General features: G+C 43.2%; 1 non-coding gene across 1 annotated transcript; it reads left to right on the forward strand.

The window, feature by feature from the left end:
• Positions 1-9525: 9525 nt before the first annotated feature.
• On the forward strand, positions 9526-9598 carry trnak-uuu (transfer RNA lysine (anticodon UUU)). The gene has a single exon. It is a non-coding gene; the product is annotated as a tRNA-Lys (tRNA).
• Positions 9599-17059: the final 7461 nt, after the last annotated feature.

The raw sequence follows: 17059 nt of genomic DNA on the forward strand, positions 1-17059 counted from the left end.
ACCTAATAATGTTTGATCTTAATTATGACTTACCTGTATGTCAATAAAGCAGGAAACTGACTGCGGTGGCCCATATCCAGTTGTCCTAAGATGTCTTCGGACCAGGCTGGATACTTTTTTGTGCAGCGTTTGCACTCCAAGTACTCTGTTGCAAGGTCATACCACCCGTCGATGTCTAAGACCTTGCGCACAGTACAATACAGTCCTGCCGCTGTTAGTCTGTGTTTACCACAGTCTGGGCGAACACAGACAAGAGGGAACTGCCACATCTTCAGCGGCATCCATAAAAAAAGGGGCCGACAGAAGAAGAGGTCAGGTGAGGCGGGCAGCTGACTGTGAATGAGAGGGGGCTGAGGAGGATGCCACCAAAGCTTCAGCTGGGGCACTAGCTCTGGCTTGCCAGTGTGTAGGTTGGCCTTGAAGAGGGTCTTACAGATCCACTCCTGCTGGAAAGGTGGAAGCTGATCCTTCCAGTGACGAGGGAGCTCAGTAGGTGGCTGATGATGTGGAGGGTCTGGTATTTTTACCACTAGAGGCGGACCAGCACGGGCCTCTGAATGAGCAATGGCTGGAGCTTTTGAAGGAGAAATGCAGAAAAAAATAATATAAGGATGACTGTTGTATTTGATCGCAGTCCACATTCTGCCTGCACAGCATACATTTGGACAAGCATTAATAGATTATGATTATAATTAATAGTTAGACATAAAAAAATAAGAGACCGCTGTGGTTTCTTATTTTTTCCAGAGCTGTATTTGAAAAGGATTAGATGGAATAGAGCAAAGAAAATAAGTTGTGATGAATTTAGTATAAAGTAGTGATGCCCACAGACATGAAGCGTGCACACAGTTGCAGTGATGAAAAACAGTTACTGTGATCATTAAAACAATGAATCTCCTCCGTCCTGTTCAGGGGATTAGACAGATAGTGAGTGAGAAAAGCAAGTGATGTTAGTGAAAATGTTATCCAATGATTGTTTCTCAACGGGAAACACAAACGAAAACACCAACACCTTTGGATATCCTTGAGGTTTTGAAGAGGTGCACTCAAAGAATGCATCCCGCTTGAAGCTTGATGCGACATAATCCTGTACTGTAAACAAAAATATTTGAAAAAACAGTGATTTTTTATTCCTCAAAAATAATACTTCACAGTGTGTTTTCACTAAACATTTTCATAATATTTGCATTTGTGTCGTATGCCACACCTGTATTCTGCTGTGCTTCATATTGTGACACTGCAGATACCAGCTCCTCATCATCGTCTTCAGCAAAGTCACCCGCTCCAGAAGGGGCAACAGAAGTGCCTGCAGCACAAATATAAAATGTTATTAGCATTTATTAATAGGTTAATAAAATTATTACTGTTGACAAGACACAAGGACAAACAATGTACGATGTTACTTACCAGTAGGGAAGAGCTGCCTTTGTGCCAAATGTTTGGCTGGGGTTCTGTTGGCAGAGTGCACTGCGGTACTGGGGCTGGAAACAGCAAGTGGATAAGTCTGTGTAGTCTGTCATAATGATAACTGAATACATATACAGTACATGTTGCACAGTTACACTCACAGGGTTTAACTGGTGACATCAGTTTTTTAGCCAGCTGTGAAGGAGACAAATGTTTGCCACGCGCCAACAGTGCTTTCACAGTGCCAGTCTTCCACACACCAGTTTGGATGGCAGCAGGTGAAGGAGCAGACATGTGGGAGGCTGCAGGTGTAGGTGCAGAGGCACTGGAGGCTGCAGGGGTAGGTGCAGGCTGACATGCTCCAGCAGAAGCCCTTCTTTTCAAGACGTATGTCTTGAAAATAGCCATGTTGGTTTTGGGCCTGGCATCTGCCTTGATCAGGTACTTGATGAGAGCCTGGGCCTCTTTGCTCTGGTCTTCATAGACGTCCTTCATGGACCGGCCCTTGAAGTCTCCAAACTCTACCATCAAACATCCCTGGTCTCCAGTTTCCCGGGCTTCTGCTTGCAATTGCTGCTTTCTTTTAAACTTCTCCAGTTCCTCTGCCATCTCTCTAATAAGAGATGTGTACTGGATGAACAGCTGCTTATTTTGTGACAGGGGGTTTGCCTGCACCGTCTCTTTAGATATGCTGTCCATCAAATACAATGCATACCCCAGAGAGTTTTCCAGGAGCCATCTAAATCTCTGGCCCTGGTACTTCCCAAACTGGAGCTTGCAGTGAGCAAGCACCAAAAACTGGTCACTGGGGTCTCCACCGTTTACACTCACAAAAGTTCTGGCCTCCGCCAGCACTTCCTCTTCAGGTTTGGCCCTTCCAGATTCCACATTTTGCGTGTGCATCGCCTCCTCTGATGGCGCCATGAGGAGACGCTGTGATGTGGCCGACTGCCGCTTAAAAAACCGGATAAGCATACATTTTCTGAAATGAAAACACAATTACAGCTGAAAGATACCTGTACTTTTAGAGTGTGATCATTTAACAAGCTACTTCATTTCCCCACAGGGATTGATAAAGTAATTCACATTACTATGATAATGTGTACTACTGTGTCTCCTACAAAGCAAAACCATGTTATTTTCATTGAGCTATTGTATTGTACCTTTATTTAAATATTTGTAGAGGTAAGTTGTTAAAGGGGAGGGATTGTAATAAAACACCCACCTGAAAACAAACCATTTTAACATCATAACATAACTTAATTTGTAAGAGTAAAAAGTATTCTATTTTGATTTATTCTGATGTATTTTGAAAACCCCAATGTCTGAATTCCTTAACTTTACTATATTAATGTTAAAACTGGAATTTCTGAACTGATCAATATCCTACGTTTATAGTTTATAGAGATAGTGAATGACCTCCTGGATTAGCCTACATGTAGGCTACTTTACATCTACAAAGAGCGGTTTACACCATTACAAGGTATTACATGCATATTAGTACGTTATGTGTACATTACATAAAACGAACAATAGAGCAATATCTACCAGTTTACAGAGAATCAATTGCACGTATAGCCTGTTAGCGGGTGGCCATGACAGCGATAGCGATCAATGGTAGTGACACTTTTTGGTCGGTATTTAGAGGTTGACGGGTACGTCGAAGAAAACGTGTGCTATATAATGTCCAATCGCTACATCGCTATGTCGGCCTGTTTTGTTTTCTTAAGGTACAGACTGTATCTGAACAGACAATGGCCGATTTATAGTAAATTAAATAAGGTGAAGTAAACTTCATCTTACTGTTTTCACGAGGAAGGGTCAAAAGTAAGCCACAGTGAAGGAACGCGATTGGTTGGTCAAAAGTAAGCCCAGGGAAAGGAACGTGATTGGTCAAAAGTAAGCCCAGGGAAAGGAACGTGATTGGCTAATGTGGGCTTACTTTGGGCTTACTTTGGCTCGACTAGCGCGATGCAGTAAGCGCAAGCGAGAGGTAGCAGGATCGATGCCCGCATCCTCCAGCCTGCATTTTAGGAGGGAGGGTGTAGCTGGATGGATGAGGATGGATGGATAACGTAGTGGACTCCACCCAGCAGATCAAGTCCCAGAGGTTACAGCATCATTTATTAGCTGAGTTTCCCCTCAGGGAAGCTGCTGTTTACAAGCTGTTTACAGAGAGAAGCAAGAAAACAACAGTCAGCATCATCTTCCATAAAAACACATGACAATAACATGTGAGACAGAGAGTTTATGATCAGTGCTCCCCCTGCTGGTTAGGACATATGATGACATTTTAAATGTACCAGTCAAAAGTCACTCAGTGGTTTGTCTTTGTTTTTATGACTTTCTACATTGTAGATTCATCCTGAAGACATCAGAGCTATGAAGGAACACATGTGGAATGATGTAGTGAACAAACAGTGTTAAACCAAGCAGAATATGTTTGATGTTTGACATTCTTCCAAGCAGCCAGCTTTTGCTTTGATGACAGCTTTGCACACTCTTTGCATTCTCTCAATCTGAACTGAACCACCAATGCTGTGCAATGCTGACATCTAGTGGTGGAATCGCAGGCTACAGCCTCCTCATTCCAAAATCAATCCCTCCTCCACATAAAGTCAAAAGTTCTAAATGTGAGTCATTAAATGAGAGGTTCCAGCAGAAACGTCCAAACATCTGAAGAGAAGCTGAGAAGCCTGAGATACAGGGGCTGCAAGCTGAGCTTCAACTGTTCCTGTTTAGACAATAAGAACAGATCATCACTGTCTTTTAATGTGTACAGTGGGTGCAGGAAGTATTCAGACCCCCTTAAATGTTTCACTTTGTTATATTGCAGCCATTTGCTAAAATCATTGAAGTTCATTTTTCCTCATTAATGTCCACACAGCTCCCCATACTGACAGAAACACACAGAGTTGTTGACATGTTTGCAGATGTATTAAAAAGACAAAGTGAAATATGACATGGTCCTAAGTATCAGAGCCTTTGCTGTGACTCTCATATATTGAACTCAGGTGCGTCCATTTCTTCTGATCGTCCTTCAGATGGTTCTACACCTTCATCTGAGTCCAGCTGTCTTTGATGATACTGATTGGACTTGATGAGGAAAGACACACACCTGTCTGTATAAGACCTTACAGCTCACAGTGCAGGTCACATACTGGGTGATGACGTCCTCCTGCAGGTGTTACTGTGGAACAACTGCTCTGGATTGGGATGAGTCTGAATAGAACTTTGTTAGCTTTGTAAAGCTGTGTGGTAGTTAGAGAGGAACTGAAAAGAGTCAACAACAAGGAGTTGGTCTCCAATGGAATACAGTTTGGGTTAGGGATTGGAACCCGGGACCTCTCGCACACGAAGCGAGAATCATACCCCTAGACCAACGAGCCATATGTGAGCCGACAGTGAAGAGAGGAGAGCTTTAAATGTACTGCTACAACCTGATTGGCTGCATGAGCAGCGAGGCAGCGACTGATTGGTGGAGGAGCTGACTAGAGAGAGTGTCAGTGCATCTGTCATGTGACTTATCAGCTCTGCTCTTTCTGCCTTTTCCTCTGAATCTTTTCATCTCATCAGTGTTCCGCCCTCATACGTCCTGCATCAACATGAAGCTGCTGTTTATTCATGCATTTCTAACACACAGCTGACAGGTCCGTCACTCACCTGCAGTAAGGTATTGGATCTGGACTGGAAGCTGAGTGAGGAGAGAAGCATTCTGAAGGCTTCCAGTGACTGACGTGTGGATGTTGAATCTGTCTGAGTCCAGTGTTCAGCTCAGTCCAGCTGCTGCACACAGTGAGGAGCTGTGACTGCATCCAGCTCAGTCCTGCTATGAACTGTGAGTCTGAACTTTGGGGTCGACCCTGCAGGATCCTGCAAAGGCCCAACAGCCTGTTGCACTGATGCACAGGAAGCCTTTCCACAGTTGAAGCAGGCAGTGTGTGTGTCTGAAGCAGTGTATTGTGTGTATGTGTGTGTGTCTGTATATGTTTGTGTGCATGTGTCTGTGTGTTAGTGTGTGTCAGTGTCTATATTGTGGCCCTGTGTTGGCCTTGGGAGTGTTGTGTTGTTGCTGCTGTCTCTCCCCTGTGTGTGCAGGAGGTTGCTGGGTGGAGCTGATCCTGAGCTTATGCAGCTCTCCTGTGCTGACGAGCTGGAGACGGTTTAAGAGTTCCCAGTCTGCTTCACTCTCTCTCTCCCCGTCTGGCCTACTAGGAGGGCTGCTCTCTCTCCAGCCTGCTGCAGGCATGGTGGTGTATTTTGTTTGCACATTTCCTTGTTTGTCAATTGTTGGTGTACAACTACTGTTCTTTCTTCAATAAAATGGTCAAACGGTTAAGGTTGTGTTTGTCCTCCCCAATGTGTCACACTTTCTGAGCCGGTGTGACAATAAATGTGTGTGCATGTCTGTAAGAGTGTGTGTATGATTGTGTGTGTTGGTGTGTGTGTTGCGTCTATGTGTCTGTGTGTGTCAGTGTGTGTGTGTGTGTGTGTGTGTCAGTGTGTGTGTGTGTGGTCAGCCTTCATCCTTCCTGTCAGCAGAGCAAAGCTGTATCAGTGTCTCATCCAGGTCTCAGCTCCTCAGGCTTTCTTCAGAAGAGCTGTCACTGTTGGAGTATCTGTTGCACAAGTGCTGCACATATCTGATCTAAGTTCTTTCTGAATCCTCACATCTAAAGTTACAGAGAACTTTTACAAACTCCCTTCTTGTTGGCTGCTACAAGCCGACAGCCTCCACACATCAGAGGCCTGCACACCATGAGCTTCCTGCACTTCCTGCTGTTGATGACAGCTCTCTCTCAGATTGGGAGATTAGACTGATGTGACTGTGACATCATGACGTCACTATTCAGAGCCTGCTGTTTAACATGCTGCTCACAGAGAGACAGAGACAGCAGCAGCACTCTGTGAGCCAGGTCCACTCTACTTGGAGGAAGTAAAACGCCTCATTTCATCAAGATGGAGACACTAAAGAACACAACCAGCAGCTGTGACACATCAGCTTTTCCTCTTAATCTACTCAGTTCATGGATGTTCTGACACACGTCCTGCCTCGTGCTTCAACAGGAAGACTCATCAAGTTGATAGCAGCTTCAAAATAAGTGTGTATAAGTATTAAAACACTAAACTGTGACTTCAATGAGTCTCCTTTATTTGAACTGATTCATAAAATGATCATAAACACATGACAAATGAAATCCATTCAAACTCTGAAGTTCACCTCATCATATCCCAGTGGCAGACAGAGCAGGCCCCCTGAGTGACAGCAAAGCAGTGAGCCCCCTGCTGGTGATCAGCTGCATGTACCAGAAGCAGACAGAGATTTCTGATATGATGTTAAAGGTGTCACAGAGGAGGATCCGACTGTCTGACCTCTGATTCTTCTGTCAGCATCAGACACATCACAGTTTGATCAGTTTTCAGATCACACACAGCAGCATCAGTAACACTGAGCAGACATTACACACTCCATCAAACACACACACACACACTGCTCACTTATAACAGGGATAATAAGTAAAGTTCTTTACAATAAATTCACATTCACATTTTATTATCACTTCACACATGGCACAGTATATATGGCAGAGAGTTAAAGGTGGAATATGTAGTCAAGAGTTAATATTAGAGTTAATATTGACACTAGGTGGCAGCACTTCAGCCTCCATCCACTGCTGCACTACCAGCACCACTCTCAGTGCTTTTTGTTTCCATTGACTGTACAACATGATTCAATCCATGTTATTTATATGACAAACTATGTGTAGTGTTTCTATGTGTGTAGCTGACATGTTGCTCAGCTTCCATTGGACACATATACTAGATGGAAGCTGCAGCAGGATTGGCTGATGACTGATCACAGGTGTGAACAATCAGCCGGTGACGAGTGGAGCAGGAGCAGCTGCCCATGCTGCAGAGACACAAACAGCAGCAGCACTCTGTGACCCATGTCCACTCTGTGTGTCCTCCAGACAGTCTGGAAATGAGAGGAGACAGAACATTATCATACATGTTGCATAAGAAAAGTCACATGACATGCACCACTGTAAATAAAGGAAATCACATATTTTTAAGACACTTAGAGCATAGAGCCCAAGAAATAATATAATCTAAAGCTATAATCTAAAGAGAGTAGAAAAGTGTGATGGATTGATTTTACCTGATTCTTGGAATCTGTCAAATAGAATTTGTGGGTTTTGTGGGGAAAATTGTAAGAGAAGATTTGCCTGAACGGTTGATCTGTGGCCTGCGGCTCGCTTGGCCTGGTCCTGATCGATTGCTCATGCCTGCAGAGGCAGGAAAGGGGAGCTCACAGGCGATTCTTCATTCTGCATAAAGCTGCCAGACAGGAAGAATCGCATGTCAGTGTTATTATTGACAGCTCTTCCCTTTTCAGGTAAAGAAACTCTTGTAACTGTGGCCTTATATGATTAAACACTTTTGTTAGTTCTGTTAGTATCTTAAGTGACTGCAGACAGTGTTGTTAGATTTGTTTATGTTTTACAAGTGTTCACAAAGCGAGAGAAACATGTATTAGCATGTTGCTAACAGACGCTAATTCCATGTTGTCTGTGTTACCTTAAAGCTAGACTCATAACCAGAGAGTAAGTACGCTTATATGAAGTTATGAGGTTAAGTTGGTTACATGTGTGACTGTGAAATGAAAATGCATTTGTTTATTTCTGAATGGAATGTTATTCTATTTATATTAGTGCCGCATTTTCAGCTAAACCTTTATTTTACTGATTTGAACACATTATTTTGAAGACTAACCTGTTTAAGACAGATGAAGATAAAACCGAACATGTGTATATGTACATTTCATGTACTTCCAGCACTTGTACCTCTGTACATAATTATTTTTGCTGAATTCTGCATAAAGCTGCCAGACAGGAAGAATCGCGTGTCAGTGTTATTATTGACAGCTCTTCCCTTTTCAGGCATAACATTTTGGAGGCACCGCTGGGATGGATGTGGCAAGGACTGGCTGTTTCAGATAGACGTCCCTGATCATTATCCAACCCCTCACATCTTCAGCCGGAGTGGACAGAGCCTGTGGTGATTGACCGACTGTGCAGAGAGAGACCCGCTTGCAACCCGAGGTCAACTTTGAGTGCCAGGAGAGCAGCATTGTCTATTCTTCCCAGGAAAAGGTTCTGCACCACACTAACACTGCCCACAACCTAGAAAAAAATGGATTCATCAGACCTGGAAGCTTTGAAGTTAGAAGTTGGTTCTTCCTTGTACACACTTACAAGAGACGCTTTAATTGAGCTTTGTGACTTTTTAAGTATTGGACCAAAGCATGGGAAGGTGTCAAGCAAAAGCCGTCCCTCTTATTGACAGCTCTTCTCTTTTCAGGCATAACACAATACCACTTGCTTTTGTTTTGTTTAGTCTGCACCTGTAGACATCAAAGGGCCACACAAATTCATAGTGTTGTTTAGCTTTATAGAAAAGGTAAATAAAGGTAATAAGTATGTAAGTATGTATTCTTTATGTGTATAGGACCACAAAGTTGAAGCCCATGCGGAAGTGTCAAAACTTGTAATTCACGCCGCAACTGCTGGGGGCTGGCTCCAAAAGCGAGTCATTTCCCATAGACTCCCATGTAAAAATGGCCGACTTCACAGCAGAAAAAACATGTTTACAGCCTGGTACAAAAAAACACTCTGGTCTCAGATGATAGGTTCTCTTCTAGTGTCAATTGTACAGGGGGGGGGTGAATTTTTTTACAACTCACTCGTTTCAATGGTATTTTGACTTAAAATTACGCCTAATTATGGGCGTTGCCGCTTTGAGTGACAGACAGTTGACGTATCACAACGTGAGTTTCCTGCTTCCACGATCGCCCGCCCCCCTAAACCCCGCTCGTGCTCCCCCTTTTTGTCCATATTTGGAGTTTTGGCGGACATGACGCTGCCAACATGGCGGCGGTCATCAACGTCCTGGAACCTCCCACCGAGCTCTTCAGAAACAAACGGGTGACGTCACGGAAGCTCTGTCCATAGTTTTTACTGTCAATGGTCTGCACACACAGGAAGTTCATCCTTAATGATTGCTCTCTGTTTCAGTCAACCTGTCCGCACAGAATTAGTCTCAGAAACAACATGTAGAGCCCGGATAGCTCAGTCGGTAGAGCATCAGACTTTTAATCTGAGGGTCCAGGGTTCAAGTCCCTGTTTGGGCAGAAAGCTTGGTGTGTAGCAGCAAGAAGGAGGCTTGAGAAGGAGGTGGAAGTGCACACATTCATTCAAAATGGCTACCTTACATAGCTACTGCCTCTCCTTCTCCCTCCATTTTACACTTACCCCACCATACACCTCACACCAAATGCAATACATATGTACATGGAATTCCTTCTTATTAAAAGCTAAAAGCTTTAAAAGTTTTAAAACTCATAACTAAAATTGTCCTTCAATCAAACGATACCCTCCCCCCCTGCACCTATTTCCTGAGTAGACTGGTCCGGAACTATAAATGCCTGCTTGTTACAAGAGGGACTCTTTTGACTGTCACCCCTGGCAACAACAAAAGGTAAGAGCTCACACACCATCACACATTACAGTTTTTTCTGATTGCTTAAGCACATTTCTGTAACTATTGGCTATTTGTGCAAAACTCTACACACAAATAAAAAAACCTTACACCAAATCAGCAAAACATTGTAGATCTCTTGCAAAAGCTAATACATCTTGCTTAACTCTTCAAACCTTTGTAAAAATGGTATTTTTGTACCACACAGTTAACACAAACCATCATATTACTAAGCACACAATGTGCCAACTACACACTGATGGTATTAACTGAAAACACATCTGGCTTTTGCTTTCTCTGTGCACAAGGTCTGTCCATGTGAGGTCAAACTTTTGTCATAAATAGTTCTATAAACACAGGGATTCAAATTTCAAGTATGAATGTTTATTCACACACATCAAAACAAACACAAGAAAACATACAATTTCACTGAAAGAGAGAGAAAATCAGTCTCATTGTCTCTCTGGGTCTGGCCACAGAATTTCATCAACGTCGCATGCAATGTCTTCTAGTCCTAGGCACCGGGGAACATGTCTCCTGGAGTGCCGTATCCAGGCCTGACATGATGCCTGGTCCATATCCTCGCATGCCTCCTTCCAGATGCTGGATGTCTAGTAATTCTGTGGAGTAACAGTTTCAGTTTTACATGTACAGTATTGTTGTTTCTCTCATTAGAGTATGGTACACCTACAAAACTTAGAGTGAAGGAACTGTACTAACCCATTCTCATCAATATGTCCTTATGATGCTTGCTACAGTGTAGCGGCTCAGGCTGAACCCGTTGGCAGCTTCCCTCAGGGTCATTCCATGGTTGATCACATGATCCACTATTGTAGCTCCGATGACAGTAATTCTATTTCTTCTTACCCTTCCTCCTTCCTCTTCACCTCCTCGTCCTCTTCCTCTAAATTCACCTCCTAGTCTTCGTCCTCCTCCTCTTCCTCCTGCTTCCTCATGTCTTCGTCCTCCTCTAATTCTCACTCTTCTCAGTCTTCTTCTCCCTCCATTGTTCTCCACACTGAAGCTTACCTGTGTCTTATTCACAGTGCTCATGCTGATTGCAAAGTGAACTAATGATGTAAAACAGTTCTCACATGTGACAGTGTAGCCAGACAGTTGGAAAAATAGTGTAAATACCAGCCATAAATGTGTGTAGTTTTACTAGGAGTGTGTTGATCATTTGGAAGTTGTGTGTAAAGCAGTGAGTTGTGTTTACAGTTCAGCAAAAAGAGTGCTGTGAAGTGGATTATATTTATACAATTGCAAATTGTGTGTTACAAAAGTGCAAATTGAGTGTAAAGCAGTTTTTTTGCTTTTAGTTTTGCAAACTCAGTGAGTGATTTTGTTAAAACTATTAATAGTTTTAGAAATTGTGCTATAAGAATCATTGTTAGTGTTTAAGCAATCAGAAAAAACTGTAACAATAAACAATCATTAAAAACCCACAATCCGATCATTGTATAGTTAATTCAGCATCTGGTTCTTGTGTCTTACAGATAATACCTACAGCTAGTGATGGGTTTTCAAGGCTTTGTTGAAGCTTCGGCACCTGATTCAAGAAAAAGGTTCATTACTCCAGGCTTCAACGACACAGTGCTGGAGTCGGACATCTAGTGGTGAATAAAATGAATTGCGGTGTGTGTTATTGGTTCATGGATTGTTTGGGATTTGGATCTCCGTGCACATGCACACAAGTGTAGTCTCATTCGACCACACTACATGGTTGAATGGTTTCAGGCTGACACAATAAAACACATTAAACTTTCAGTTTCACTGCACGAAGTTGTTATACAAAGTGACATTTGAAGTCAGGGTGTCCGCGGGGTCTTAAAAAGTATTAAAAGTTGATGAATCAACTGTGGGAAAATGAAGGCCCTTAAAAAGTATTGAAAAGTCTTAATCCCCATTTCATGAAGTTTTATTGTGATTCAAGCTTTGACTCCAGAAAGTTCCATGAATATTTATTTTCCTCTTTGCAATGTCACCCGATGGGGAAAAAATATCTGAGTTCGTGCCGGTGCGACCAGCTGTTAGAGGGAAATACATTCTCTGTGACTCTCCCTGTGTCCAACAACAGACACACGTCAGGCTCATATCATGGTCTGAACCAATCAGAGACGGTGAAGGGCTGTTGACCTGTTGTTTCTGTTGACAGCAGGACAATGATGCTGAGGCAGAGCGCGCTCTGGGCTGAGGCCTTAGCTCGGCCATGGTGCCTTCAGGGAACATCGGACGTGTGTCAGTTAAACTCAACATGCGCTATCTATCGTATTGACGTGACCGGCTGCAAAACACTGACACCAGGCAAAGTTGTAGACAGTGTCACATCAAAAGGGAGAATATTAATAATTTGTGGAAGCGATAAGACGCTAAACACATCATGCAGGCCTCCTGGCGGACCCTGAAAGGAACTATCGGCTGGCTGTCACTCTCTTCCTGCTCTGTGCACCAGAGAAGTAATAAGCGTCAGTGCTGAGTTACAGCAAGAATAAATACATAACATCATCAAACATGGCAATTACTGCAGGTTAGATTTGCTAAAACCAACAAGGGCAGCGATGCTACACAGCCAGTTAGCACTGAATCTTTATTATGACTCTTCAGTGCATTTCCTCTGGTGTTTACAGAGCAGTCTGCTCCCTACAGATATTCAGCTACCTCACATCACCAGACACCTACCTGCTCTACTTTAGTTCTCATGAAGTATGAAAAGTCCGGTCCAAACGGATCTTGTTCTTATTTCTGCCACCTCAGGAACACGAACAGATTTCTCTGTCCTCGTGGAGTCTTTCAGGCTTCTGTCACGTCACTCCGCCTCCTTCATCTAGTCTGCGTTCACTCGAAGCCACGAGTGAAGCTGAGTATAACTTAACTACCCCCCCCCCCCCCCCAAATTATTTGTAATTATTTTTTTGGATATTAAATAATAACCCACGGCCCTGCTGTATTAATGTATTACATATTATACTAATGTGGATTTTTTTTGTACAGTTCTGATGACTGTGGAACAGGGTAACCACTCTGCAGTAATTCTTCTCACAATCAATGCAGTTAACACGTCATGTGTAACCAGTTTTAACAGTATAAAAGTGAATTACAGTATAATAATGATGAAATCTGGACCAGAATCAGAAGAAACCAAATTGGACAGGAGCCACTGTGCTGAGCAGCAATAATGAGGCAGACACAAGAGGAACAGTTGAGCAGCCACTCTTATATTATTACAAATGACAAGATCATTTGTCTGGTTTGTACAAAAATATCAAATAACTCAAAGAGTTAGGAAAAGAAAAAGAAATAGTGTGCACACTATAAAAATGACAGATTTCCCGTTGGGGCCCTTAAACCAAAATCAAAATGGTCTCAGGTATATGGGTTGTAGAGTTACGGCAGTTCACCTTGTTCCAAGGATGCTTGTTCTGTGATGTAAGTGTGAATGGGTGTGTATACGTGGATATCTACTCGGTGCTGGAATCTCTTCAGGGGACTTGGCTCGCCATCGGTTTCAGCACAGATGTTGGTCCTGGACAACATCCGTCCTCAAAAAAACCCTGACCTACAGACCAGGTCAGAAAATGACATTCAACACCATGAATTCTCAGATGCATCATTCAGGACATCAAATGTCAGAAACATAAGTCTTTCCATGTAACTCTGACATTAATCTTAATCTCTATTCAAATCTCAAATCTAACTTTCAGTTGTACAACATTCAGTACATCTAAGTATATCATTTCTGAGAACTTGGCATTAAAGTGCTCAAACATTCACTACTGTTCATGTGAGCAGTGTTTCAATAATAACCATTAACATTCAAAATATTATTTATCATGACTATGAACTATGAAAACAATGTGCCAATAACAGAACATTACTCATCCTGAGTTCAGGTTTAGAGGTAGTATAAAAGTGTGCTTCACACTCTATACATCGGACTTCAGACACTGCTCACAGTCCTGCCACCTGCAGAAGTTCTCGGATGACTCTGCCATTGTGGGCTGTACCAGCAGAGGTCGGGAGGCGGAGTATATGAGTGTGGTGGACAGCTTTGTGGAGTGGTGCGGACAGAACCACCTGCAGCTGAATGTCACAAAGACAAGAGAGCTGGTGGTGGACTTCAGGAAGCACCAGACACTCCCTAACCCGGTCAGCATCAAGGGTACCAACGTGGACATTGTGGACAGCTACAAATACCTGGGTGTCCACATTGACCACAAACTGGACTGGTCCACAAACGCAGAGGCAATATACAGGAAGGGACAGAGTCGCCTGTATCTACTGAGGAGACTCAGGTCCTTTAACGTCTGCCAGACCATGCTGCAGTTTTACCACTCGGTGGTCTCCAGCGTCATCTTCTACGCTGTAGTGTGCTGGGGCAGCAGGATGAAGACGGCCGACACCAACAGACTCAACAAGCTCATTAGGAAGGCTGGCTCGGTGCTGGGAGTGGAGCTGGAGTCTGTGGTGGAGGTGACGGAGAGGAGGATACTGCGGAAACTCCTCAGTATTCGTAACAACACGTCTCACCCCCTGCACGACACACTGCTGTCCTACAGGAGCACATTCAGTGGTAGACTGAGACTACCGAGGAGCAGCACAGAACGCCACAGGAGGTCCTTCCTGCCAGTGGCCATCAGACTGTATAACTCCTCCCCTTTCTGTAGGGAGAAGCGCTAGATAATCATGTCAGGCATCACTGTCATTCCCTCCACTTGTCTATATTTATGTTTACTTAGCACCTTACATCTCCATATTTGTATCCATGTATCATATATTGTGCTCATACTGCGTACTGTACTCTTATTTTGGATTATAGTGACACTTATACTCTTATACTCTGTACTTAACTGCATGTAATGCAACTTGATACCTCTGGCACAAGAATTTCCTTCGGGATTAATAAAGTTTTATCTTATCTTATCTTAATTTACTCTGACACTTTAGGCCTGTTCGTGAAAGAGAAATGCACTAAAAATGACCCTCTAGTTACTTTAGAAACTCAGCTGAGCAGCATAACTTGCATGGTGCAAAAACATCATACATTTATTAAAACACATAAAAATACTCTTTGCCCTTTAAGTTGGTATTAGAAAACCAAACACTCCTCTTTATCAATATACATACATACATCAGCATGAACTGATAACCACACTGTAAATATGTTCAAACCATTGCGCTACTACTCACTTCAGTTCACCTATCACACTAATATCAGCCCTGCTTTCTTTAACACAAAACAAAGGAATAAATAGCACCTAACATGCAGCAGCTAAAACGGCTCGTTTCTCACCGTTGTTCTATATCAAACGAAGCACGACGCTGTCGGACTTCATAGCAGCCTTCCAGATGAAAGGTAAGCGGTTCGCCTGTTAATATGGCCGACGACGGTAAGCACAGACACGTGTGTTTCTTTCCAGTGGAAAATTCACTTGTCTTACCGACGTAACTGCTCTCCTTCGTTCCGTAACATGACTCCGGACCTTCAGTGAAATGTGCTCCACTCTTTCTTTTCCTTTTTGCAGGTAACCTCCAGGGTTTTTGTCCCGGTTTTCTGTCTCTAGCACACAGCCGCCCTCGTTTCTCTGGCTGAGATGGGAAAGAACGGAGGAACTAACGCCCGCCCTTCATCTCCGTGGCGACGCGTTGAACGTGACCTGCGTGCCCTCTGATTGACTGCTGAAGCTGCGTATCCTCACGTGAGACTACGTGAACTATGTGGTGCGTTCAATTGCAATGGGAAAACTAAAAATCAGCTGATTGAACAAATAAAATACAGAAAATTAACAGTCTGTCTTTTCTTTTAGTGAACTCAGTTAACTGCTATTATATCAATACCAGGTCTTTTTATACCTGGCTACACACTTCTCTCCAGACTCCATTGTGGTTCAGCTCTAGTCTGGTCTTTCCAAGTGTTTATCACAGCATCAACATCATCGTAGAAATGGCATCCAGACTGGATGATTCCACAGCTACCATTCACATCCTGTGTCAGTGTTCAGTGTTCTCTTTGTGTCAATATGGTGCTTTTAGAAAGCTCAGACTTGCACAGCTTCCAACGTACACATTATGGACTTTCCACCAGACAGTGACTATGAGTGACAGACCAACAAAGGAATCGGCAGCTCAAACTCTTCCTGTCTGTCTCTGTAGTGGCGATTTTACCAGCCTTCAGCCACTCGGTTGGGTGCAGGGGATGTTGTTTTCCTAGGCGCTGTTATTTCCAAAATGAATCGTTTGATGCATCATAATCTTTGGGTGAATGACTACAAAACAAAAAAAAACTTGTCAGTGGTAAAAACCGTACGACCTCCCAGCTCCCATACCTGTCTGATCTGCCCACCTGAATCACCTGTGTTAATTTAAGCCTTACCCACCAACCCTAACCTGCCATCTAGCGACAAACAAAGGCAATTACACCTTGACTTCATGGCTCCTACAGTCTCTGATTGGACAAACACTTTCACTTTGGGCTGTCTGCTCGGGCAGTTTAAAGCAGACCAACACAGCCGTTCCTTTGGAAACTTTCTTTTCTCTCTCGAAAACACTTCAGTGAAATGTGATGTCTGAGCTCACATATAACTCCTTCACTTCCTGAATCTGATATTATTTTGGTCAGTAGAGACATTTTTATTTAATTATATTATACTAATTATATAAAATTATAACCAGGATATTAGAAACTTAACAATTTTACCTGAACAAGTGAGTTCCAAGACTGACGTGGTCATAAATTGTGACGCTGTCACACATCCCTTCATTGTAGATTTAGACTGAACACAGGAAGGTATGAGCTCCCACGCAGGTCATTCTGAGGACTGATGTTCGTTTCCTGCTGAAACTGGGCAGCCACAGTCCAGCTGTTGACATATTACAACTGTCGTCTTCAGGGTCCAGTTAGAGTATCCACCCAGTTCTCTCCAGACTCCATTGTGTTTCAGCTCTAGTCTACCAGAACAACGGATGCTTATGTTTAAGGCAAAAGTTGTGACAGAAACAAGTTCTCCTTCAAAGACTGAGGAGTAAAGTTCATGACAGTCAGCACTTCTATGACCTTGTTCGAGTTTTGCAGCGTGTTTTCGCGTGTGCTCTGAACGCGTGGGTTCAAATCCCTTCC

The sequence above is a fragment of the Parambassis ranga genome, unplaced genomic scaffold, assembly GCF_900634625.1.
Source record: "Parambassis ranga unplaced genomic scaffold, fParRan2.1 scaffold_31_arrow_ctg1, whole genome shotgun sequence".
NCBI lineage: Eukaryota > Metazoa > Chordata > Actinopteri > Ambassidae > Parambassis > Parambassis ranga.